Here is a 27,056-nt window from a genome sequence, read left to right as displayed (position 1 = left end):
AGTACAAACTTTGTATAATATTGGGGCTACCATCTTGAATTGTTTTTTTTTTCAAATGATGATAGTGGCCACACTTCGTCAAGGCGACTTCCCCCTCCTGTGATCCCTGCCGGAGCCCACGGTGTGTCAGTCTAGTGCTGTTGTGCTTTGTCTTACCTTTCAGATGGCTCCACTGGGCATGAGCGAGATCTTACAAACCATTGAAAGATCTCACATGCACAGCCCAGAGCCCATCAGCCACTGCAGGTACAGTATGTACACACAATCAACCAAATGGGGTCTACCTATTGTCTGTTGATATATACACTATTGACCTATACATCAGAACCCATTTAAATAAGGGTTCATCAGCATTCACTATTATGGAGTCTTCTGGTGGCCAGAACTGTCATGGTGTATACTCTTATATTTATTCAAAATATATAATTAGATATTTAACAATTTGTCTATAGTTCTTAGCATTGCTCTTTTGGCTATATTTTTAATTCTATTAAATGGTAGGGATTAGTATTGGGATACCGGCGCTTGGGATGCTTGCGGTCAGAATACCGACAGCGGCATCCCGACACCTATTAAGTATGTATACTAGCCCTCCCCATCTACCATCCTATCACCAAACCTCCCTCTCTGCAGCCTGACCCTGACCATCCCCCCCCTCCCCTATAGGTGCCTAACCCAAAGCCTCTGTGCAACCTAATCCTAATCTTCCCCCTCAGTGCCTAACCCTAACCCCCCTTTTTAGTGACTAACCCTTAGCCTTCCTCCCCATAGCCTAACCCTAACCTCCACCCCCGCAGCCCTCCCCACCACAGCCTAAACCTAACACCCCCCACCCTCCATCCACTACCTAACCATAACCCTCCCTGACACACTTACAATCAGGATGCCAGCAGTCAGGATTTCAGCGACAGCATTGAGATCAATGTCAAGATCTTGATGTTGATCTTCTGACCAGTGTTAGGATTCTGGTGTCAAGATTCTGACTGCTGGTATCACAATTGTCTGTATACTGACCAGATCCCAATGGTAGCATATATCTACAGGTAAACAAAATAATTGTTCTTTTTAATGAGTAAAGAGAATTAAACCCAGCTAAGGGGTGATGTGCTACTGAACATCCTGTGATGTCAGTATACTGGCGGAGTAGGTGATGCCCCCTCTATGGGTGTCCACAACACCCATAGAGGGAGAATACAACCTGTGGCGAGCGAAGCTCGCCACCAAGCCCACAGCATGGCGAGCGCAGTGAGCCCACAAGGGCTTAGTTGCGCTTGCCCTCCTGCTGGCATTCCACCGCTTGGGATGCCGATGTTGGCATAATGACATTCAGCATCCTGAGTGGTGGTAAATCATACCAAACCCTCTCAAACATGTGATTTTAAAAGTTATTTTTCGAAGTATATTTTGTATTCCTTGCAGTAGAGAAAATGCAGTTTTATGTTGTCAGGCTATAATGCTTCACACTATGCAACTTTCTCCCTCAGGACTCCCAACACAGTTTAGTCTCTTCTTGGCATGTGGCTTATTCTTCATTTCATGCAGTGTTTCTGCTTATTCAGTACACCACAACATGATTTCCATCAATTCAAAATATCAAATACAAAGATGAACTTTAATTACATCATACAGTATGTGAAAAACTCAGGAATTGCTAACTGAAAATAAATTACATTTCTGGGCTCTGTAACTTATTATTAAAATATTATGATGTTAAATACATTAAATATTGGGGCATTTATGCAATATTGGCTAGTATTTAAATAATCAATAAACAATATGATATAGTATCAGCTATAGCTGTATATATCGTATAGGTTTTTAACAACTCATAGTGTTATTTCTAAATTACTGTATATAGACCAACTATTTATTGATGCATTATGCTTTTAGCCATATACTGTACAGGGCCTGACTAACCAATATGCTGATCAGGATGCAGCCTGGAGCGCAGGATCCTGGGTGGGGGAGTGGCGCGGCAGGTGCGGACGTCATGTGTATCATGACATCACACACTGATGCCATACCCAGCCACACACCCAGAGCCACTACAGGCAGCCCATGCTCCCAGAGCCGCTGACTGGAGAGGAGGGTCCAAGAAGGATCTCACTGCCACTGTCCCGATCCAGCCACATGGTCCAGGAGGCTCCTGACCACTGCCGCCGCCATCCCGCTCCAGCTGCAGGATCCAGGAGGGTCCCCACAGCTGCCGCCGCACTCCAGCCGCAGGGTCCATGCTCCTGCCTGTTGGGGAACTGGTAGGTAAAACCCTACTATTTGTTTTATGCAACTCCTGCATCCCAATTCTCCTAGGCCCTGTGCACTGGGGGCATATATGTATCTGGCACTGTGGGACATATATGTATTTGGCACTGTGGGGACATGTGTATCTGACACTGGGGGCATATATGTATCTGGCACTGTGGGACATATGTATCTTGCACTGGGGCATATATATATATATATCTGGCACTGTAGGGGATATGTGTATCTGGCACTGTGGGGGCATATTTGTATCTGGCACTGGGGGCATGTGTATCTGGCACTGGGGACATATATGTATTTGGCACTGTGGGGACATATGTCTATCTGACACTGTGGGGGCATCCATTTTTTGGCATTTTTAAATGTGTGTCGCACTGTTCTGGGGCATTATATGTATGTGGCACTGTACAACTTTACTAAAAACAGGGTTATGATACAAGGTCATACTCCTACAAATGTCATACTGAAAGGTGTGCACACAAAAATGGGGTGTGGCTTTGTGATAAATAGGCCACGCCCCAATTTTTTGCATGCTCAACTTTGGTGCGCTTATGATAGTGGCTCTTACCCTTGGCTATAGATCTTTTCTGGCTCTTTGCCTCTGACTGGTTAGCCACCCCTGACCTAGGGGATGGACAGAATAAGAGACAGGAGGGAATAGATGGAATGATAGAAATAAATGGATAGAATAAAAGACAGGAGGGGAAGAATATAACCTAAAAAGATCTAAGCGATAAAATTGGTGGGGGAAGGGGGGGGGGGGGCACTTCTGTATTAGACTAGGGCGGCTGGAACCCTTAATCAGGCCCTGGACATATAGGCCAAAACAATAATTAAAAACTGGCTCAATTTGTTTGTTTGTTTTTTGAATTACAATGTGGTAATGATTGCATGAATTGCACCCACACACTAACCCCTTGGAACTTTTCTCCATGAACTTCTGGGAGGGAATATTCAAATGTAGGCTATCATACAGTATACTTATTGCTTGCTGCGATACTACTGAATGCTTGGTATGGAGCTGAAGTTGTGCTTTTGCTGAATGGTAATATGTCTAGTGTTCCAGTCATTTTTGTGAGTTACTTTATGGTACTGTGGTATATTCAGGGTTGGAGTGCCTGTTCGAAGGGGGAAGGGGGTGTTATACCTTTATGTTTGAGAGTTATATTCAGGGCCATAACAGGGCTGTTTCTAGCCAATTTGGCTCCCAGTGCGAGATTTCAAAATGCCTCCCCACCATTGGCATTAAAAAAATACGCCCCCCCCCCATTGCTATAAAAAGAAAAAGCATGTGCAAGGCAAGGGGGTGGTCTCATTAAAATGGGCGTGGACTCATCTGATATCATCATGGCCACCACAGGGAAAAAAACAAAATCAAAAGTCCCCATTTTATACAGTGCGGCAGGCAAGAGTCTACATTTTACACATTACAGCAGGCACATGTCCTCATTTACACAGTGCGGCAGGCAAAAGTCCCTATGTTATACAGTATGGCAGGCAAGAGTCCCCATTTTACACAGTACGACAGGCAAGTGTACCCATTTTACACAGTACAGCAGGCAAGTGTCCCCATTTTCCACAGTGCGGCAGGCAAGTGTCCCCATTTTACACAGTACGGCAGGCAAGGGTGCCCATTTTACACAGTACGGCAGGCAAGTGTCCCCATTTTACACATTATGTGGGCAAGTGTCCCCATTTTACACAGTACGGCAGGCAAGTGTCTCCATTTTACACATTATGTAGGCAAGTGTCCCCATTTTACACAGTACGTCAGGCAAGTGTCAAGTGGGGGGGGGAGGAAGGGAGAGGGAGTGGGGGGAGAGAGAGACTACTTACATATGAAGAGGATCTTCCCGCTCTTCAGGTCAGGCCACCTCTCCTCCCTCACGCTGGCCGCCTCCTCCTTCCAGCTTGTCTCCCCCTCCTCCCTCTTCCCGAGTACTCCTGCTCAGGGGGCGGGGTTTCACGGAATGACGCGATTGCGTCATGACGTCACGACGCAACTGCGTCATTCTGCAAAACTCCGCCCCCCCAAGCAGGAGTGTTCGTGAAGAGGGAGGAGAGGGAGACAAGGACCTGCACAGTGCCGCAGTGGGCGCTCAGTGCGGTTGCACGGCTCGCCCGCTGCAATAAACGGCACTGGACCATAACTAGAGGTGGGCAAGTGGTGTGGCCTCTGAGGGTTGGTGATCATTGCTTCCCTGTGACAATAAATTTGACATGCAGGACAGAATAACGCCATGCTATGACCCTGGTTATAATTATGTATTTTACTAATTCGGTTTGTGTAATAAGCTATCAGTAAGGTTGAAATAAGAAGTTATCAATTTTAAACAAGGACATTAAGATCTTTACGAAAAATTCTGGCCACACATCTCCATCTCATTCTGCCCAAACTGCTACACCCAGCACAGACAGGTTTTATTAGAAGTTGCCACTCTGTGTATAATGCTTCTAGCAGCTATGCTCAAAACACAGTATTCCCAGGAGAAAGGGAACATAGTTCTTAGTTGTGATGCAGACAAAGCGTTTGATAGAGTCTCGTGGGCCCATTTGACTTGATTATTTCAACTTCAGTAATTTGGTCCTGAATTTATACATGTTTTTCATACTTTATGTCAAACACCAGACTATTAATACTGTTAACACGTGTTACTTTTGTTTATCCCATGATACAAAGCAGGGCTCCCACTTCCTACCATACTTGACTCGCGTCCCACCTGCCCCCTGCATTAAAATTGCTCCCCCCTATTTCTATATTTATATTTTAAGGGGCATCGTCAACCCCTTGAAGAGGGGGTCAATGGCTAAATTAAACAAAAGTGGTGAAAGTGGGCAGCCCGCTCCCCCACCCTCTCGGCGCTACTGCTTACAAAAGGTAAAATTGGTGGAGACATTTTTTTAAACATTGCTCCTATACATACATACATACCTTACCATAAAAGATGCTTTAAGGAAATGCTTTAATCTCTCATCGTGGTATAATTTGGAAGTGCTCAATTCTAGTAGCCATTTTGAATTTAATGACTCAGACTATTTATTTCTTTTATTGCTTTTTTATGTAAACATTTGTAAACAAACATAATTTTGGCAATACAAGTAATGTACGTCTTGTATGGTTAGCACTTGAACTTTTGGAGACAACTTATGTAGTGTATGTATTTGTTCTGTATCTGTTACAGTATGTACAAATTTGTAATGTTGAAATTTAAGGATTTCTGACTCCATGTTTCAGACTGTCAGACTGTGTACTGAAGTTATCAATAAGGGAGAATTAATGCCATAAATCACTGTTCCAAGGACATTTTGAGATCCTCAAGTAGAGATATTAGTATATTAAAACACATAAACGAGTAAATTAGCTGTTTGCTTTTTTATATATATATATATATATATATATATTAGAATGAAGGGCATTTTTCTGGTACTTACATATGCACTTATACAGGTATGGACATATAGAAATTTCCTGAATACCAAATATTAAGTATTGTGATTTTAAAGTAGATATATATTACTGTATTGTGTATATTTTTATTATTATCTTTTGCATTAGTTGCAATAGACTGTTTGGGTGTATTTAACCAACTGAAGTGCCCACTTGCAGAATTGGTTAGATAGCATTCTCTCATGGTGAATGGTATGTAGTCATTATTTTTACAGTCAAAAGGTTGACTCCATAATGTTGAAACAGTTACAATGTTGGAAACAGGGGGACTGGACTGCACACCCTATTTTTAAACATAATGAGGAGCTACCATGCTGAGGCTACTAGTTCCATAGAAAAAGAAAGATCCTGATGCACACCCTAAGCACTAAGAATACTGATAGTTAAAATAATTTTGATAAAACTTGTATGATTAACATAGAGTATAAGTAAAGTTCTTTCACAGTTTTGCCCAAATGTGTTGGCCCATCCACCAACATCCAGGTGTACTTCATTAGATGGGTCCCTAACATCTCTAATACTAACACATTATATACATTTATCCAGGTCTTAGCTTTAAATAGAGCCCATTGTAATACAGTACTGTATGTAGTCCGCAATGTAGGAACCTGTGGTAATATATTATGTGTATTTTTATTTAACACTTAACTATATATGTACATATATATGTATTTTTGTATATAGTCACATATATGGAGTTATGATCTCCTCGTATATTAGTGTAACTGATCCAGTGAACTGTACAGCGGAGCTATATTAGAATACATAGCACTGGGAAGCCGATCAGCTCCAGGCAATGGATAAGGATTAACAAACAGGGTGGCATCTGCATCAATATATTCAATTAAGGACGTTACGATTTTCTCACATACCAATGTAAATCAGCCTAACGGATCTTGGCACCTTCTTAGATTTGAATGTTCCATGGGGCAAGCTGAGTGGAAGTGGACCAAATAAATTGATTCCACACCCCCTGCCTCGGGTTACCTTGACAAAGCTTTTGAGAAACATACGTAGGACCCGCTGGCGTCCTACATGTCTGCTTACATACCAGAACAAATGTATAATTTGTAATTCATGCTCATCCTGCATATGATAAAATAGATGAGTGGAGCACATATTATTATGATATCCAGAAGTAGCCGCTACTCTGATATTTAGCTGTAGCCGTACTCCCTAATAAGCTTATATAAAATAAAGTAAATACGTGGAGTATATATTATTGTGATATCTGGTGGTAGCTGTTATTCTGACACTCAGCGCCAGCCGCATACTCCAACAGGGGATACCATCCGATATTAGTACAGTATAGCCGTGGATACATGGTGGATCCTGATTATAAGTTTTACATGTGCACACAATAGTGGAGAGATTCCCTTGTACCCAGGTGCAGCAAGTTGCGCCGGGATATATGCGGCATTGTACATGTTAGAATGAACGCATAATTGAATATTTATGCCTATCCCACACATGATAAAATAGACAAGTTGAATACATAGTGCTCTAATATTTAGTAGCAGCTGCATACCCCAAATTGGGGCTATCGAATTACACTTGTGCTGTATAGGTATAGATATATAGCATAGTGTGATTACAAAATCTCACATACATATATAAGAGCGCTGGGTTCCCTGTATTTAGATCAAACTGCACTGGAATATGTGCAGTATATATATATATATATATATATAGTATTCCAACATCGGTACAAACGGCACTCTCAGGGTTCAATAAATGCAAAAAAACGCTGGTCCTTTTATTAGTGACGTTTCGGAGCAAAGCTCTTTCTTCCAGACAGCACCAGCACTGGTGCTGTCTGGAAGAAGGAGCTTTGCTCCGAAACGTCACTAATAAAAGGACCAGCGTTTTTTTGCATTTATTGAACCCTGAGAGTGCCGTTCGTACCGATGTTGAAATACTATGTGCTATAGGATTCAGGCACCAGGGGACGTTGCTGTTGTAATTGAGTGCCAACTGATTTGGAGGACTATATATATATATATATATATATATATATATATATAGTAGTGCTGAGTTTCAATTGCAGCAAACTGGACCGGGACGTATGGGGCATTACATAAACAATCACATGATACTATAAATGTGGATATATGAATATTAACATCATAATATATGTTTGACCCACAAGTGTAAACTTACTTTAATATAATAAACCACATCCTTTAAGACTCTTTTGGGTTAAAACACAAACCACATTGATATAAATCTTTTTATATCTACCAGTGTTATTTGATATGATGTGTGTCTGAGTATAAAATCATATGTAATGTATTTAGGTGCACATGCAACTATGAGACGTTGCATAGAATAAATCGTATTTTAGTATCTGTTGCCCTATTCATATGATTGCTTACTTAGATTACTTACCACAGATAATCCAAGTTATGGCACAGCCACAGAGTGCTCACTACTGATGAAATCAGTATATCCGATGCCTAGCACCAATATATTTGATGCCTACACACTAACAATAAAAATAACAATTGTTGATAACATATATATTCTATAGGGGGCATAATAACAACCAATAATTTAATCGGATTACTATTTTGATAAATTAAATTATTAACATATATGTAACATTTACTACCTATGCGACAAACATAATTGCTCTCAAGTGACAGATCAGTGACTCAACTGAATCAAATTAAATTAGCTCAACTTGGCCATTATTTTGATAAGCCAAAATCCTTAATATACATGTGATTCTCACTATTGAAATTAACAAATATATATTGACCTCAATTGATAGGTTAATGTATGAATTAAACTAAATTGAGTATAACGTTTAAGACACGTTAATTAATCTGAGTATCCAAAATAGGAATAGGAGTATCCAAAATAGGAATAGAAGGCTTATAAACTCCTGGAGAATAGCATAATTAGGTCTGACACTAATATGTGAGAGACCATTGGATGGTAAAATAATTCCACAAATCTGAGAATAACCCTTGATTTAAATTAAAACTAGAACGGGAGAATGTGGGGATTATATTCCATAATTTATATGTACCTGACACTATAAGTGAGAGGTCTAACGCACACAGACCTGACACTATAAGTGAGAGGAGCTCTGGTGTTTGTGGAGTAATTACTCCTTAGTGATAAGAAAACTGGGGAAATATGTGCCCTAATGCGACCACATCTGACACTATATGTGAAGGATGGATATGGTATCTATGGAATAAATATCTAATATACATAAGAAAGTGTGACATATATCCCCTAACATAATTACATCTGACACTATATGTGAGAGATGGATAAAATTTACATCAATATTTGCCATCATAAATGATATTCAACCAGTAGCATCTGAATGGGCCTGAATATCTTCAAGGTAATAACTGTCAATACTTGAGTCCTATAAGTGTGAAAGCATAGAGGCATTTGTAGAGACAATATATCTCCATAATATATTACATTGTAGCTAATAAAGTGTACAAGATTATATCCATTTTATTACACTACTATTTTATATGGAATTGTTAAGCTGCTTAGGTATATAGAAACAGCTACCATTTAGGCAATGTGCCAAATATTTTGGATGAGCTCAGAAGCAACATTTGGATTAGATTCATGGTATAACTGAAACACTGTTTGAAGCAAGATATTTTGTATCAGTTATTCATATAAATACAGTTACTCAGGGTAAGCAGACACAAAAAAGACACCCAGCAGTTTTTTAAACATTTATACCCCTTTTCCGCTAGCTCTAAAAACACGGGTAAAAGCGCGGGGGCGCGCATTTACCCGTGTTTTTTTTCTAGTGGAAACACCCCCCCCTGCAAATTGCCGGATCAAGTGATCCAGGAATCCTACCCGTGTTCAACCTGGTAAGCTGTGTAGTGTAAATGGAAGCCGTGTCGAGGCAACACGGCTCCCGTTCACACTATATGGAAGGGCGGCGCTGGGAGATCATGTGATCTCCCAGCACCGCCCCTGTCGCGTCACTAGCAGCGTCACCAACCCGGAAATATGCCGGGTTGGTGAACGCAGTGGGAAAGGGGACTGAGCACGGGTCGCAGCCGGGTAGCACCCGTGTCAGGCTCCTGGCTGCGACCCCTACTCATAGGTGGAAAATGGGTATTATTGTAATTCTTTATCTCTTTTTTTTATATTCACAGTGTTGTCAAATTTCCACACTAACTTTCTGAATGTTTTTAAATATTTTGCACAAAGTTTATTTTTGAAATACGTGATAAGTAATTCTTTTAAACGATAATTAAAAGTTATATTTGAAACCTTTAGGGCACCGGAAACAGACCCTTTTCTTCTTTCTTGTTTCTCTTCCTAATTAAAACACCCGAGGGTAGAATGTTTATCAACATTTTGTGTGGGTTGACATATTATAGATAATGAATGCTAAAAAGTTCTGCACACTTTAAATATTTAGACACCATTAAGTATACTTTGCTAGATACTGTAGCTAACAAACAAATCAAGTTGTAGGTTATCTCACTGATAGTCATTTCTGCTGCATTAGCTACAAATAAAATAGAGCCAAATTGCATTTGGATACTTTTATGTAAGCAGTCCAGGAGATAAACTTGTCAGTTTCTATAGTTCCAAAAAATTCTCCAATAATTCACTTGCAAGATTTTCATTGGTGAGGTGCACACTTTTTGTAAAATTACCACGAGTTAATAAGACTGAAAAAAACAACAACAATAAATGACAAATGAATACATAAAGCCTACTGTGTATTATATCTCAAGTGCCAGTTTGAGACATTACTTTTTTGGTGAGTTAACGAATAAATAAGGATGACTAGTTTAATTCTGAATTGTTATGGATCACTGTGTTCTTCTCACAGATTCAATTTTATTCCTGTTATTATTTTCAGCATTTCAATGCTAGGTACTCGCACATGTATAGATCAAACTAATGCAGGTTGGCATTCAGCGAAAAAAACAGAAATTGTGCTTATTTTTTCCTCAAATAAACACAGTCTTCATTTTTGTAATTTTCTATGTGACTGGATAGCTGAGGAAATGCTGTGAACAGCATCAGCAACAGACTTGATTAAATGTCTGAGAAAATGCATTGGTTCAACAAATTACCAATCAACTAGGAGCAGACACAGATCTAACACAAACAAATGTTGGGAAGAGAAGATCTCATATACAACACTTGACACAGTATTCAGAATTTTATACTTACAGTTTTGTTCTACGCTTAACATGAATTTTAAATTTAGCATCTTCTACAGTAGGTACTGAATATGTACCCTACAAGCACTTATCTAAAGCTTATTTTTTTATTTGTAAAATATGAAAATTATATAGTATGTTTCATATACCTTATATCAGGCCTGGCCAACCTGTGGCTCTCCAGCTGTTGTAAAACTACAAGTCCCATCATGCTTTGCCACAGTTTTGCTATTAGGGAATGCTAAAACTGTGGCAGAGCATGCTGGGATGTGTAGTTTCAAAACATCTGGAGAGCCACAGGTTGGCCAGGCCTGCCTTATATAATTTATTATCAGTTAGCTATATGAATTACATACGCATATATGCACATTTTCTTTAAACACTTACCTGGCATGGTTGCATGGGATGTGATGGTAGTCTGCTGATTGATTTATTTGTTGTCCAGATGTTGTAAAAACATAAATGACATACTGTAAGTCAGACTTTTCCAAACAGTTCAAATTTTAAGGATTTCCATGCTTGAGCACAAACATCTTAATTAGTACCTCAGTCGATTCGATTTAACCATCTGGACTCAAGCAGGGATAGCCGTAAAATGTTGACTGTAATGGAAGAGTTTGGAAAACTTTGGCATAAGCAGGGGTGGATTGGGGAGGAAAGCCAACCCAGGAAATTTATAGAAGCAGCCCTAACAGAAGGTGGGGTCTATTGTGGGGGGTGGGATCCCTCCTCATAGGGTCTGATTCTGAGTTAGGTGCAGTTGTGGCCTTCCTTGCATCTTTTGCTGCAGTTGTGCTTGTGAGTTTATGCTAATAAACCTACAGTGCACTTCCCTTGCGTACATCCATACATTCAAATATGTAAGGACTGAGATGCCCATATTCAGTGTCTACAGATGCTGCAATCATGGGTTGTGCATCTTTAGATGCCAACATTGGTTGCACCATTGAAACTTGCACCAGCCCTATGCTAGGTATAGATCTGAGTATGGCCTCCAATGTGAGCAATTGAACGTCTCTATATGCAACCATTTGCAGCAGCATGGCCACACTACGTTACATCTGCGTCTGATTAGCCAACCCCCTGTAACCACACAGGAATGTCCAACACATTTCTAATACAATTCTTGGTGCATGCGACTAACTTTACTGCAACTCTATTACATGCACGGTGCAATTCACAGGAAACCACATACACACAAAAAAATATATATATAGCCCCCCACGGGGAAAAAAATAAATGTCTATAACATAGCTTTTAGTATTACAATTTGTTTAAAATTTGCACTGTTGTTTGAAAGGCCAAGTGACACCAAGAGGTTTTATAATTCATGGCTGTAACATCTATCCAGTACAGTATACACATTTTTTTATTAACATTTATGTTTCACTAGCATATTCTATTGTAGTTTTCTTTCAAAGTCGGGCAGGGGCAGATTGGGAACTGAAAAGGCCCAGTCAAAATTTGTAGAAGTGGCCTCACTTAGGCAGCACCAGAAGTATACAGTGTAACCATGAAGGCAGCACCACCCCTCACATGTTAACAAACAAAACAGGCCCACGTGCACATCGGTCCACTGGGGATCTTCCCTACATTTCCTATGGCCTGTCCACCCCTGGGCATAAGTAATATGTTAAAACAAATGCAGAATAAGTAACCTCTGAGTAATGCTAAAATAAAGTACATGTTGCCAAAGAAATATAGCCTGTAGCTGACTGGTTGGGGTCAGTATTCAGAGTTTTGGCATTTCACTTTAGTACATCCAGCCAAGAGTGATTTACTGTGATTTAGATGATGTTAACTTGTAACTCAGAGCATACTGTACGTGTGAACCTGCTTGTGTCTCCTGACTTTCATCTTTTTACAAAATAACCCGAGTAATCTTTTTGATAGCTCTTACTATATAGTACATGTAATGCATTGCTTCAATAATATATTGTATTACTAGCACAATCACTGGACCCTTCAGTTGTAGTGTAATTACAAGTCCCAACATTCCCTATGGCTGGAGAGCCACATGCTGCCTCATCCTACATTAGTTTAAGTTATTAAAATGTTTGCTTACTTGTTGGTGTTTTGGTAGTGTTTATTGCTGGGTTATATTTTGTTCAAGGTTTTGTGTATATGCAGACAATCAGTATTTATCAGTTATTTTTGCTTATGTACACTGGTGAGACTTTATTTTCCCACAGCAAGAGAGTTCTCTTGAAAATGTGAGATTAGTAAAGGTAGTACAGTACAGATGTTTGCCAGGCCTGGCAAGGTCTGGATTTTAGCCTTTGGAAATATTCTTCAGATGATGGGCAATATGTAATAGCCTGCGAGGGGGATGTAGTTATGTGACCGGCGGCCGGTCACAATACCGTCACCTACATCCTGGACCATCACTATCCTGACAGTCGGCATGCTGACCAACAGGGACTATTCCCACGTGGGAATACTGTAGAACCTGTGGCAAGCGCAGCTCACCACTGAGCCTGCAGCATGGCGAGCACAGTGAGCCCACAAGTGGCTTCATTGCACTCACCTCCTCCGCCGCCGGAAATTTAAATGCCGGGATTCCGCCGTCGGTATTGTGACCGGCGATCTCCTGACCGCCAGTGACACTTACCTAACCCCTGCAAGGTGCAGACTGTTTGGGACTTTCTGCGAGTAAGCCGCAATTTTAAAGCTGCAATCATTTACAAGGCAAAACCAGGTCAGTTTTGCCTTTTAAATAATTGCAGCCTTGTAAATATGGACTTGTCATTTGGTATGTTGTAAGCAATCAAAATGCATAAAAATTTGATCTGCATGTGCACCATTCCCATCCTTTCCTCCCTCTTGATAATCCCCCTCATATTCCATTTCTCTCTTGCACTCCTTCCCCACCATTTCCCTCCCACCCTCAACACTCTCTCTTAATCTATCCCTTTATTTCCTTGTCTCTCTCCCCCTTTATTTTCTTAATTATATACCTGAAGGATCTGCTATTTTTAAATTGAGGCCCAATGGCAGTTAATTGAAAAGTTATATCACTATATTACAAAACGAATGCTAGCCAACATAAGGGTCTATTCAATTGGTGTCAGATCCTCTCCGCCGGAGAGGATCCAACACTGCACTATTTAATTTCCGAGCATTTTCGACAGGTTTAGACCATTTCGACAATGCTAATCTGACTTTTTTCAAAGTCAGATCGGCATTGTTGAAAACGGGCCAAAAACCTGTCGGAAAAACGGCACTTGAATAGGTCGAATCCAGATTCGACCTATAAAATTTGGAAACTGCAGTTTTTCTGACTTGTTAGATCAGTTGAATACTGCCCATAAATTGTTACATCATGGAAAATTAACATATTTCAGCGCAACATGCAGCATTGTAAAGTGTCAGTGAAAATGTTGTCCATCAGGTAACCTAATAAAGTGGTCAGTAGAAATATTTTCAGGGATTGGTAGGCTGTTGTCCCAAAGTAGATAAATTGTTCAATTTAAGAGGGGCTTGGTCTATTGGGCTATGCTTCATCAGTGTAGAGCAGTAGTTCTTAACCTTTTTAAATGCTCATACCCCATAAAACAGTTATTAAGGGGAACCATATTATTTAATTTACCCTGTGCCCCTCTGCTGTCAACACTGACAACTGCATACTTGTTTTCCTTTACTGCCCCCAGTTCTATTGCTAAAGTTCAAATTAATCAGAATTAAGACACTTCGAGGTCTATTTACTAAGCCTTGGATGGAGATAAAGTGGACGGTGATAAATGACCAGCCAATCAGCTCCTAACTGCCACATTACAGGCTCGGTTGAAAAATGACAGTTAGGAGCTGATTGGCTGGTACTTTATCTCTGTCCACTTTATCTCCATCCAAGGCTTAGTAAATAGACCCCTTCATCTGTATGCTGACTTTATAAGGCCCTCTCTCTTAAAAAGTTTTGCACTAGCACAAATTTGCATTGCATTTCTCTTTTGGTGCTTCAATGAGACTTATTTTATTTGCTTTTTCATTGACTTCAGCGTCATTCCTCATTAGTCTACTTTCTCCAACCACTTGACTTAAGCTTTGTCTCTCATGACTCATCCTGTCAGGACTAATCAGTTTCTTGGTATGTGGTGTATATCTTATAACAACTTCAGCCAAGGAGTTCTCTCCAGGGAGCAACCAGCAGCATAACTTTTTACACTTGTTTTGTTTTTGTGTATGATTTGTTATGCCAATTGCCTGTTGCAGCTGAGTTAAAATATGTTAAGGAATTCATTATACCTCAAAATATATATAACAAAACATCAAAATCAACAATAAAGTAATTTCATTCATGAATGATTAAGGTTATGGGATAGGCTTCCCATATCATTTTGAAAATCTGTGGTTTGCTCTATGTCATACAGTGCTTGGAAGTCAACCTTCTGTAAGAATTTTTCTGAACTGCAGTAGGATTGTTCTGTTATGCTGGGTACACACTGGCAGATATATTGGCCAATCAATTGATAGGCCAATATATTGTTAACTGATCGGCGGGTGTGTATAAACGATATGTCTGTGAACTACATCATTCATAGACATATCACAGACATATCACGTCGGTCCTGCAGCACACACAAAGACCAATATATCTATAGATGTGTGTATGGTCGGCCCGCTAACACGCTATAGGTCGGCCGGCTCATCTATTATGTGGGTGGGCTGGATTATGCAAATACTCACAATGCCGTGATGTTCTTGTGGGATCAGCAGCAGCTTCTGCAGCCAGAGCAGTGACATGCACTGGAGGTGCGGGTGTTGGCTGGAGTGATATGTGACCTGTGATGGGGAAGGGGGGAACGTGTGGATGTCTGCTGGAACTGTGATCAATGCAGGGGGGGGGGGGGGGTAATGCCAGCCAAAGCTGTCAGCAGTAGGGGGGAGCTGTGTGCAGTACAAGGGTGGTTTCCAGCTTTAGCTGTGACCTCTGCAAGGTAAGAGGGCATGCCGATGTCATCTGAGCTGTGACCTGTGTAGGGGAAGGGGGAGTTGTGCAGATGTCAGGCAGAGCTCTGACCTGTGCCGGGTTGGGGGGGTTGCGGATCATGTGGGGCCTGGACAGCAGTATATGATTGCAGGGGGGTGTAGATGCTAATGCTATGACCTGTGCAGCAGGTTCAGGAGCTGTGGCCATTAGCACATTTAAAATATACATGTAGCAGTTTTTTTTTTTTACCATAAAGCTAGTTATATTGACTCTATGTTCACATTTTGGCAGTCAACAAATGAGCCCCATATATCTCTCAGGGTAAAAGATGTTTTCCAAATTGAACCCTTCCCCTTCCCCCTAACGCTAACTATCCCCCTGGAGCTTAACCCTAACACCCTCTGGTGGTCTGAATCCCCCAGCATGCTGAATCATGTTTGTGACATCAGAGGTCCTTTACCACACTTGGATCTACTATCTACCTAGGATTAATGTCTTCCAGCAGACACTGTACATGGGGGGAGGAAAGGGGGGGTTGCCAGTGCTTTGACCATCAAGGGTGGGGAGGGAAGCAGGTGCTGGTGGGCTCTTACAATCTGGTGGGGGAGAGTTGTGCGACTGCTGGTGCTGTGAGCAGCAGGAGCCCTGGTCAGCATGAGCAGTGACCTATTGGAGACATCAGCAGGTGCCCCAGCCAGTGGGAGACCTTGACATTAGGAGACCATACCAGCTGGTGCCATGATCTGCAGGAGCCCTACCAGCAAGAGCCATCACCTGTGGGTGCCTTGGCTAGTGTGTGCCCTAAGGGGTTTTGTGGAGGCAAGTCAATTCCATGCACTAGTTATATATTAGTTATAATTTGTCTCCATATAAACATGAAATATTGTAGGAGATGGAGAGAGTGAGACAGTGCAAGATGAAGGGAGTGAGACAGTGGGAGATGGAAGGAGCGAGACATTGGGAGCAAAAGAGCGATAGAGGGAGATAGAGAGAGTGAGACAGTGGGAGACGGAGAGAGCGAGTGAGACAGTGGGAGATGGAGGGAGCGAGAGAAAGAGACAGTGGGAGCCGGAGAGAAAGAGACAGTGGGAGATGGAAGGCATAAGATGAAGACAGTGGGAGAGGGAAAGCGTTAAGCTGAATACACACTGACCAATATATCGGCCGATCTATTGAATGCCCGATATATCGCTGGTCCATCAGCCAGTGTGTACCAATGATGTGTCTGTGAATGCCAACATTCACAGACATATCACATCGTCCCTACAGCACACATGATGACCAATATATCTACAGATATATTGGTACATCATTGTGTTTGAACGGGCGGTCAGTCGACATGCTGCACCAGCCATCGGTGATTGATGGCTGAACTGGGTGGATGCATGTAAATGCCCATCTAGTTCGTGATGTCAGTCATGACAGATTGGGCAGTGTGTATGTGCAACACACTGCCTGATCCGACTATAGATATATCTGCAGATCCATTGATCTACAGATATGTATTTCAGTGTGTACCCACCATAAAAGAGAGACAGTGAGAGAGAATACAGAGAAAAGAAAGGCTGTTCCTTCATCTCTGTGCTCTGTAGAAGGCCAGCCCTTTATGTAAATTGCAGAAATATTTGGCACAATCATGATGACGATCTGCCAGTGTGTACAGAGGAAAGATTGATTGGCCAATTTCCTCAACAACAGCTATATCTGCAGGTGGCAGTGATGGTTGGTCAGTGTGTACCATTTGCAGATATATCTGCAGATTGACTGATCTGCAGATATATATTTAAGTGGCGTACCCACCTTAAGCTTAAGGTAGAAATAATGTAGTTATTTATTTATTTACTTACTTATGTAGTGTCAGCATATTCCTTTTCACAGCTGTAAACACATTAGTAATACAACAAGACTGGTAATTGAGACAGACAAAGAGGTAAGAGGGCCCTGCTCACCATTTTACAATCTATAGGGATTGTATTGAAGCTGAGACCTCTGCCAAAGAAGGTCTAAATAAGAACTAACTTATAATATATTAATTTCAGTGATTATATAGAAAAATATAATTATGCATTAATGTGTAGAATTATGCAATGTTCACATATGTACCATGCAGAGGTTTTGGTATCTACTAAAGAAGTACAGTAATTATTTAGTATTTGTATGCTTACATTTGTTGATGTGACAGGCAGATGTCATATTGCTGGCTTGGACAATGTAAAATGAAATGTACACGCTGCTATATGGTTGCTGGGCTATTATCAAAGATGGCAAGTGCTTTATTTGGCACCACATACTGCTATTTTTTTAAATGAAATGTTTTTAAAAACATTGGAAGAACTTCCTACTATAAATGTGGCCACACAAGCTGCAATATCAGCAACCATTTGATATATATTCCTGACATAGTGGCCCCAAAACATATTTGAAATATGATAATCATCTAATTCAAATCAATTTTACCAATGCCTGCATAGAATTGTCTTCCAGTTCCACCATGATATCCCCACGTGTTCTGCAAGTGCTCTGGCTACTTATCCTAAATACTCAACAGCTATTTCTCATTCAATTTGACCACATATGTGCATACAGTGATAAACTGGAATATTTAGATCGGAAGTGGTCCAAGTAAGAATATAGCAGCCAAAGAGCCCAGTGAGCCAGGAGGCCAGTGTCCAAATCTACAGGCATCAGAGAGTACCATAAAAACGCTGATTGTGCATATGATGTTGTAGAAGCCAGAAACCAGAGGCAAAGCCAAGTTCTGAGAGACAGGATTCAAAAGTCTGTGAGACTTTGCATATAGACTAGCTGGCCATTTTATCTAGGAGCCAAGAAGTGAGCTAGGGGCATGAGTGAGGGCTATGTTTGTTTTTGTTTTTCATTTTGGGGATAGTAAAGTTCCACTTTATGTATTGGGCACCTAAATCTCTACATAGCAGCCTGACTGGCTTCCACAACCTCACCTGGGCTGCAAACATACACAGCAGAAGCAGCCTCATTTGACTGCACATTCCCTTTTGGACAGTCTCCACTCAGCAGCCATTAGGTGTTTTCACATCTTCTTTTTCTTCCCAGTGTGGGTGTATCCCTCCAGCCCCACACAAAATCCAAGACTCACTAACACCATATATCTTCATATTGTCATAACTCTCCCACCCCAGCCCACAATTCCAGGGGTGAGTGACTTGGGACAAGAAAGTTCTATGATCAATTACCTCTTAACTCTTCTCCTGAGGGCCATTCTCTGTATCCAAGACCATCATCCAGGCACTTCTGATATATGGTGGTCTCATCTTTTAAGTCCTTGAACTCCTTTTGATATCCAGTACTTCAGATTCATTCTTGGATACCATAATGTGCATTAAGAATTTAAGGTAACTTTCCTCAAAATCTTCTAGTTCAGACGAAAAAATATTTTTATTGGTTTCAGAATAATGGTTGCTCTTAAACCTCTTACAGTCACATCCATTGGCCATCTTTAACCTTCAGACTTAAAGCACTGTATTAACATCCCCTTTCAAAAAGCTACTATCATCCAGAGAGCCACTAACATCATAATCTTCAGACCTTAGTTTTATGTCATCAGAGGACATACTGGCACTGCCATGTTTGTTCCATTGACCCATAAACTTCATCTCATGGTTTTAATGACTGTGGGCCATAATGTTCATATATCTTGGATCTTCTTGGGCATCTATTTGTTGGAAATTGAAAATATGGTGAATGAATGAAACATGTTACATCAGCAGCAATTTAGATTCACACGACACAGAGGTCTTTAATTTCAGATTCCCATTGCCTACAGCCATCATATTTCTGGAAAACCTTACTTTGTTAAATAAATTTATGGTTTATCTGCTGTTATAAAAGTTTACAACTTTAGCATATCTGTCTTCATGCCAGACTTTTCTGGGATCAACCTGTAGTAAGTGCTGCTTTAATTTCTGTATTTTTGTCAGACTAGGTTCATTGAAGAGATGGAAGAGATGGGCACAGAATCAAATTCGAGAATGTAGCCCAACAACTTATCCTCTTTGGTACTTCCACTTCCACATGGTACTTTTTTTGAGTTACAGAGAGCTGTACTTCTAGATGGGTAATATTTGCTATTGAACTTTCCTACTTGTTCTGAGTTTACAGAAGATTGCTCTCCACTAGTTCAAATTTAACAAGTCTCAACTTTTGCTTGACTATTTCAGACTCTGACACATATACTTTACATTCAAGCTCTTGTTCTTGGACACTACTTAAAATCTGCAGATCGTGAAACATAGGGGGTCATTCCGAGTTGATCGCTAGCTGCTTTCGTTCGCTGTGCAGCATTCAGGCAAAAAAAGGCACTTCTGTGCATGCGTATGCGGCGCAATGTGCACACGTGTTATATTATTACAATGAATGATGTAGTTTCACACAAAGTCTAGCGAAGTTTTTCAGTCACACTGCTGGTGGCAGAGTGATTGACAGGTAGAGGGCATTTCTGGGTGCCAACTGACCGTTTTCAGGGAGTGTTCGGAAAAACGCAGACGTGCCAGGGAAAAAGCAGGCATGGCTGGGCGAACGCAGGGTGTGTTCGTGACATCAAAACATGAACTGAATAGTCTGAAGTGATCGCAAGCGCTGAGTAGGTCTTTAGCTTCTCTTTTAAGGCACAAAATTATTTTGTAGCCGCTCTGCGATCCTTTCGTTCGCACTTCTGCGAAGCTAAAATACACTCCCAGTGGGAGGCGGCATAGCATTTGCACGGCTGCTAAAAACTGCTAGCGAGCAAACAACTCAGAATGACCAATATTGTCTGTACACTTGACAGAAACTTCTTAACTTTCACTTCTCTCCTTTCAACTTTGCAATCAAAGCATTTGTATGCTACTGTACAGTTATTTTTCTAAAATGTCACTTTGTTATGCTGTTTCATACAGAATTTCCTCCAGAAACACATTTCTTTCAGCCACATACTCTGAATTTAATCTGGCAGTAGCCAAGTTGGAGTGGAGTAGCTGTATTTGCTTGTCTAAACTTGCTTGAAGGTGGACAACTTCCATGTTTTCTGCATCATGATCTATCTCCCACTGAGTGTGATCTTTCCACAGTAGCTGCTTCCTCAGGTGCTGACCTTCCCCTCCAGGTCGGCTGTGACCTCCAGATTAGAGAGCACAGGAAATGGGCCACAGCCACCTGAAATGCATCCCTGCTGCTGAGTGGCCACCATCTTGTCACCCACATCCTGTGCCCTGCCTGACTACTTTACTGCTTCAAGACCACTCAACCAGCCTGCAACAGTCGCTGGCTCACCGGGAGAGGGATCATATTGGCATGTGTTCTGATGTAACACTGCTCACCATCCTGACACCGTGCCCACTACCCTACCTGGACCTGCTTCACCTAACTGGTCATCATGCCCATTCACCTCCACTGTGCAAGGATGAGTGTAGTACCAGTCGCATCTGTCAGCAAAGGCTGTGGGGCGACACAATCAGACTGACAACTTCTCCTGCAGCGAGCTGTCTTAGTTAACTTTATTTATAACATTTTAATCCCTCCATCCTCATATCTGCTTCCACTGTTATAATTATGATCTTTGGTATTGCTAAAATCATTTCTATACTGTCCTCACTACTACTTCAATACTGCCTTTTTGCTACAGTACTTTGCACTTCTCCTAGTTTCTGATAAATACTGATCTATTCATACAGGTTATAATCTATTACACACATGTCACTCTTCCCATATGTGCTTTGGGTCCTTGTATGGTTTATCTCCCACAGTATAACCTTCATAGTGCACCCACCATGGCTGCCTCACCTGGTGTGCTCGTGGATGGGATGAAAAATACATGGACCCTACCCATAGTGTTAGTTTACTGCAATCACCCATTTTGTGTAATCTCTTCTAGACAAGACCTATTCCACCCAGGGTAATCCTACTTAGTGTGCCTAAAATGGCTGCCTCATCTGGTACCTTTGATGGGTGGCATATATAACCATTGGAAGTTATTACCCAAAATGTCTGCACCCACCCTGCATTATGCTTATTGTGCTTTCTACTGTAGGTTTCTATTTATTTATAATTTCTTTTTGGTATGTGTTCGGTTTTTCTCCTTGCTGTATTACTAAACCCTTTGTATCATATGTTATATCTTTAATGTCTGTCTAGCACCTTAAGTCCCATGGGGAAAGATTGCTATATAAATATAGTAATAATAATAATAATTATTATTATTATTATTATTATTAAGAGGAGGGTCTGAACCTAACAGCTGCCTGTGATCAGACTCATTAGATCTTGCTCATTGTATTAGTACACCCAATAGGTGGGCCGGGTGTAAAAGTTTGCAATGTTGTGGAGTGGGGATACCCAACATCTGAATTGCTAAATCCCCTGCTGGTGAAAATGAATGTGTCATATTGTAATATTGTCCTTGCTGGTTGTTTAACACTACTGCCTCTTACCACATGGGTCTGGTGTGACATCACCCTGTGGGACTCAGGTGGTACACATGCATGATATTCTCTCCCCTGCACCCACCGCTCCTGGGTGGTAATGTTTCCTCAAGACTTCGGAAGGAGGAACAAAAAGTAGAGGAAGGAAATGTAAAGATATAGGCAGGGGCTAATACTGTGTTTGTGGTGTTTCAATCTTTATAGCGTTTAATGTACTTTTTATTCCTTCTGTTCCCATGTCTCTCTGGCTTGTGTCACTATTACCCCATGTGTGTGTTCATCCATTAGCCTATATATTCTGTACTATAATCTTACCCAGGTAAATACAGGTGGGCTGTGACCTGGCACCTAGTGCTGCCATGTTATGTTATTGTAGGAGGATGCCAGTCTGGTAGGAAGTTATTACAGGTTATCATTGATATGCCTATTGAGTCCATCCTGTGATCTTTATATGGTCACACAGGAAATACATTTGAGGACCAGGTAATGTCTCTTTGAAGCTTCTCCTCCACAGGGGACAATCAGGACTTAATCCAATTTCCCTGTCATTGTCCCTTCTGTTTACTGTCCTCTGTTCTATCCTGGTCTCTGACAGACATCACGGAGCCTGACCCAGCATGTGGTCAGCAGGAGAAGGCCAGCTGTGGGAGGGAGTAGGGAAATACCTGAGGTGGGGTCCCACCAATCAAGAACCTGCGTCTCCTCCCCAGGTGAGCGCGGCATGATGGGCATTTGGAAGGTTTTAAAAGAGGTTGCGCAGGTCAGCTCCGCATGTTAGTCGCAGGACTTTGGCTAAGGGGTGATTCTCTGCCAGGGTACCTTGTGGAACGCATCAACAGTGCTGTGTGGACTTATAGGTACTTACTACTGCATGGACTAATCTGCTATCACTGCTGTGTGGACTCAGTGATAGTTCTGCTGTATGGACTTGTTTATCTGGAACTTCTGCACGGAATTGCTGTGGACCTAAATCCTCTACTGGGACTTACTATCTGGACTGCTACCTGTATACTGTTTCTGGGCTATATTTACGTCTGTTTCCTGTGAATTATCTATTCCTGTGTGCTGTGAGAAATAAACCATCACTTTGGTTTCATCGGCTCTGTGTCTGAGTGATTAGAAGAACCCCGTATCTTCACTGTAATCTCCTCCTAACTGGCCTCCCTGACAATTACCTCTCTCCACTCCAATCTATCCTCAATGCTGCTGCCCGGCTCATCTTCCTCACCAAACGCACTACGTCTACCTCCCCTCTCCTACAGGCCCTCCACTGGCTTCCCTTCCCTTTCAGAATCCAATTCAAACTTCTCACACTCACTTACAAAGCTCTCACCCACTCCTCTCCCATCTACATCTCTGACCTTATCTCCCTTTACTCTCCCACCCGTCCTCTTCGCTCTGCTAATGCACGCCGACTCTCCTGTCTTCTGATTACTTCCTCCCACTCCTATCTCCAAGATTTTTCACGTGCTGCTCCCTTTCTCTGGAATTCTTTACCTCTCCCCCTCAGACTCTCCACCTCTCTACAAAACTTCAAACGGGCTCTTAAGACCCATTTCTTTACCAAACCTAGCCAAATCTCAACCTAACCCTCTGTTCCATGCTCTCTATGTACCCCATCTGTGTCACCCCTGTCTGTCTACCCCTCCCCTTAGAATGTAAGCTCTCACGAGTAGGGCCCTCTTCCCTCATGTGCTTATACTTTTCTTACTTTAATAATCCTCAACTGCCCAGATCCCGCAGTTTATTGGCCACCTGGAACTTATCTCTGTCATTTACTGGTGTAGTTATGCTTAGTTACCCTGTACTCGTCCTATATTGTCTTCAACTGTAAGTCACTGTTTTCCTGTTTTGATTATGTGCATATGTACTCGGTAATTGGGTGCTGCGGAACACTTGTGGCACCATATAAATAAAGGATAATAATAATAATAATAATAATTGTGAGAAGCCTGTGTTGTAAAGTGAATCTTTGATTTTTAAGTGAATTGTGAGTTTGAAACAGATGCCGGTCAGTTAAAATACCGGAAAAAGTGAGGTATAATACACAAACAGTAACGCAAATATTGGAAATACCATTAACATTTGATACAATGTGCTAGTGCAGAGGATGTAATGCATTTGTTTTGTGGGAGACATTGGGGGTCATTCAGATCTGAATGCTGCGGTGAATTTGTGCACATCAAGAGATCTGATCCAAACAGCACATGTGTATGCACCGCACTGCGCCGGCGCGTCGCACGGCTGCAACAGGCATTGGCACACTGAGACGAGATGGTGTAAAGAATCTATTCACACAGAAGTACGCAAGGAGATTGACAGTAAAAGGCTATTTGTGTGTGGCAACTGACCGTTTTCATGGAGAAAAATGAAGGCAGACTCAAGCGCTTTCAGGGAGGATGTCTGATGTCAGCTCCTGCCCCGATCAGCAGGATTCCATCGCACAAGAAGAGTAAGTCCTGGGCTGCACAGATACTGCATAAAATCAGTTTGTGCAGCTCTGCTACACATGCGATCGCACACTTGCACAGCAAAAATACACTCCCCTTGTAGGGGGCGACTATCTGATCACAGGACTGCAAATATTGCTGGCCAGCGATAAGATCTGAATGACCCCCATTGTGGAGACTCAGCTGCTGTCCAATCTGTAAGCAATTTTCTCTGCTGAGGGAGGAGATAGCTAAACTACATGCTGAGATGTGTAGGATATCTGTATCCTTGAGGCGACCACTGCCTCAGAGAGCCACCAGACGACATTCTACCTGGACTGCTGTGGGCTCTTAAAGTCAGAGATATGCTCTTGCAGGCCTAGAAGACACAACTAATAGAGGCACTACAGAACAGTAGGATATGCGGACTTCTACTAACTACAGGTACAGGAAAAGAGACAGGAAAATTGCATCTCCCAAAAGGACTACACTTCTCTTGAAAGATTTCATTATTAGAGGAATACATCTGGGTAATGCAAATGAAGTAGAGAAAGAAGTAAAGTGCTTACCTGGAGCCACAGCTTCAAGACAGCAAAAAAGATGGGGAGGTGGACATCATTGTCCACCTAGGGACAAATGACCTGACTAATGCTAAAGTCATGGCCATAAAATATGAATTTAGGAAGTTAGGGACTGCTCTGAAGCAGGTGACAACCACTGTAACTTTGTCAGAAGAATTGCCAGTACACAGAGGGGAAGATAGAAAGAAGAAACTTCAATGTTTAGCTAAAGACATGGTGCAATGAGGAGAGATTTGGATTTATAGGCCATAGTCACAACATCTGGCAAAATAGGACTAAAGCATCTGCTTGCCCAACTCAAATGTATTGTTTCTGCAGGCAAAGGGAATAGGAAACATATCCTCGGCAACAGATGATAATTCAGCTCAAAACCAAATAAACATAGGCAGAGAGATGAACATACTGTAACTAGTAACAGGAAAAGCACAAACACAATTCTAAAAGCTATTCATGCAAATGCTGGGAGCTTAGAAAATAAAATTCCAGAACTAATTGCAATAATGACACGGGATGATCTAGATGTTGTGGCTATTACTAACTCCACCCAAAACTAAAAGTTGTGTTTGGTATGGTGTTGTCTTTCAAGAATTAAAACGCTATTCTAAGTTGGGAAATGTCATTAACAAAATATTTTAAAATATATTTCATGGTGCAATGAAAATCATGACTGGGACATTGCTATACTAGGGTATACTTTATTTAGGAAGGACAGAATGGGAAGAATCAGAGGAGGGGTAGCAATGCATGTAAAAAAGAACATAAGTACTACCTTAATACAATGTATTAAAGAAAAAACTGAGTTCCTTTGGGTGACCATAGAAACAGGGGAGAAGTCAATTCTTCGTATTGGTGTGATATACACGCCACCAGGTCAGGAAGAGGAACTGGACAAAAAAACCTAATGCAGGACATCACTAAAATGGCATTAAAAGGGGAGGTAATAATCATTGGAGACTTTAATCTTCCTGTTGTAAACAGGGAGGTCTCTGTTGCTAGTTCCACTAGAAGTAAGGACATTTTCAATTCCTAGCATTGATCATCTCTCCACCAATTGATGAGGGAGCCCACTCGGAATGACGCAATATTAGACTTATTACTTACAAATGGAGACAGAATATATGATGTAAAAGTGGGTGAAAACCTGGGATCCAGTGATTAGCAACTTACATTTTGTTCTGCCAGTATGAATAGTGCCATTTGTAGATCCCGGGCTATCTTCAAGTAAATGAGCTGTCAATTTGGATACATTTGTTTAGATGTCATTATCATGTGGCATTATATTATATTGCCCCGGAAGGGTTGTTATTATTATTATTAGTGTCTGGGGTAAGTCTGGGGTGTGGTCACCCCTGGAGAGGCTAGGCAGCTTTGGGGAGCACACTGTGAGATATTATTTTTCACCCCCTTAACACTTTTATTAATCCTCTAGTTCTTTTAATTACACCTTCACTAGTATATCACCTTTTGTGTATAGATTTTATTTTTTTAATCAGTATCAGCTTTATTAGCCAGGTTATACTTACGTATACTAGGAATTTGTCTTTGGTTTGCTATACAACAGCCAAGCAGGTAACAGATAAGCAGGTGTTTGAGTGGCAAATAAAGTCATACAGATAGGAATACCGTAGGGACACAAGTGAGTTACATGGACGTCTAGTCAGTCAATGTTCAGGAGTTCAGCAGGCAGACCGCTTGGGGAAAGAAACTTTTGAGGCTTCTGGTGGACCAGCCCTGTAATGTCTGCCTGAAGGAAGCAAGTTAAACATGCTGTGACCGGGGTGTAGCTGGTTCTTTACTATCT

The sequence above is a fragment of the Pseudophryne corroboree genome, chromosome 2, assembly GCF_028390025.1.
Source record: "Pseudophryne corroboree isolate aPseCor3 chromosome 2, aPseCor3.hap2, whole genome shotgun sequence".
Lineage (NCBI taxonomy): Eukaryota > Metazoa > Chordata > Amphibia > Anura > Myobatrachidae > Pseudophryne > Pseudophryne corroboree.
Note: the sequence above shows the minus strand (reverse complement) of the source record.